At 41.2% G+C, this 1,781-nt stretch overlaps 1 pseudogene; it reads right to left on the bottom strand.

Annotated features, from left to right (window-relative positions):
* Window positions 1-790: 790 nt before the first annotated feature.
* The window catches only part of LOC107726353 (NACHT, LRR and PYD domains-containing protein 3-like), a 79,210-nt pseudogene continuing 78,219 nt past the window's right edge, over window positions 791-1,781 (bottom strand).

Raw genomic sequence — 1,781 nt, 5'->3', positions numbered from 1 at the left:
TGATATAATTAATTAATTCAAATAAATGCGATCTTACCGCACTGCATCTCTGTGTCTGATTTAAAGCAGGCCGAATGCTAACGAGCCTTAACTGACGAAAATGACCATAATTTGCACGATGGAAGAATTATCGTCTTGTCGTATACAACCATTCAAAAACTCAGCAGAATTTATGTGACCGAGGCACCTGATGTTCATAAACTTTCATAACTGGTAAGTGTTTTTTCTTTTGCCTTGTGAACTGGCCGAGCCTTAATGATTCTGTTTCTTTACATGTATTTGTTTACTGACCGTTGCATGCAATCGTGAAATACAGCATTTTTTTTTTTAATTGGCTATTCGTTGTGGGGAAAAAAAAAAAGATGTCGGGTTCGGGCTCTAAATTGAACTGTGCCGCTCGGGTCGGGTCGGGCTGGGTCAGATGATCTCGGGTACGGGTCGGGTTCGGGCTTCAGTTTAAAGCCTGTGCAGACCTCTACCTCAAGATGATTTGACATTGTGTTTCATTACAAACAATAGAGAAAATCACATGAATGATAAGATATAAGACTGATTTTGATAGTAATAATGCAAATGATTGATGTGAGACTGATTTTAATGAGAAAAGCAGAGAAACACAGATCATCACTCACTGATCTGATTGTCTAGATGAGGATTTCCGACATAGGTTTATGCTGATTCATGTTTATATTAATGTGATGAAGAGACGCTATAACATCTCACTGTTACTGATTCATCATGCAGCTCAAAGCATTATGGGTAGAATCTCTCCTCAGTCTGTTCTGATTCATCAACACAGTTTCACTGATGCTCCAGGACCAACATAAAACCCAGGATAGAGCGGCTGAGTGAATGTGGTCTGGACTGTGTGGATGAGGCTCATTGTGTCAGAGACGCTGTAGAAGGACAGAGTTCCTGCACTGTGATCCACATACACTCCTATTCTCCTGCTGATGGACTTTACAGGGGGATTAGTCTCTATGTTATTGTGTATAAATGAGTAACTGTCAGGAGAGCAGATCAAACTCCAGGACTGATCATTACCTCCAAACTTGCACTCATTACCCCATCCCTTCCTGCTGATGCTCTTATATGACACTGATATAAACACATCTCCACTCCACTCCATCTCCCAGTAACAGCGTCCACACACACTCTCTCTACACAACACCTGAGGATAATAATCAAATCTGTCTGGAAGATCAGGATACATCCGATCTCTGTCAGTACCAGTAATCACTCTGTTGTTCTCAGACAGACGGAGGCGTTCATCCATTGTATTCAGATCCAGAGTGAGCTGATGGGAATCTGATGGAGATAAAACACATCACAATCAGGAATCATGAATGAAACCTTAAATCAGACAGTCATGTAACAGTTTCCCTGTTACTTATGTACCAGAAGTCCTCTTAGAGCAGCATTGTCACTACTCACCTGAGCATTAGGGGGCGCTCTGTTAAAGTAATGCAGGAATTAATCTATTTAAGGTAGCAAAGGAGTAATGGCAGTAAGTTAATTCTCTATCTTCTTTGGAGAAGCTTACCTCATGGTGGTTTGAAACCTGGGCTGTTCCAGTCTATTTTTTTATGCCCTTCACTCCTCCCTCCGTCTCGTTTACTCAGATGTATGTCATTGATTACGCTGCATGAGTGCACACTACTGGCAGAACCCTTGCAATGGGCTGAACTGGAACGTCCTAAGCCCTTGATCACTTAGAATCAGCTATGGAATTGTTTATATTTTTCCCCTTACAAACTTGTTTGGTAAAAATATTTCTGGGT

This window comes from Sinocyclocheilus rhinocerous, unplaced genomic scaffold, assembly GCF_001515625.1.
Source record: "Sinocyclocheilus rhinocerous isolate Xijiao unplaced genomic scaffold, SAMN03320098_v1.1 scaffold2441, whole genome shotgun sequence".
NCBI lineage: Eukaryota > Metazoa > Chordata > Actinopteri > Cypriniformes > Cyprinidae > Sinocyclocheilus > Sinocyclocheilus rhinocerous.
The sequence above is the reverse complement of the archived record's forward strand: the minus strand, read 5'-3'. Positions and strand labels throughout refer to the sequence as shown.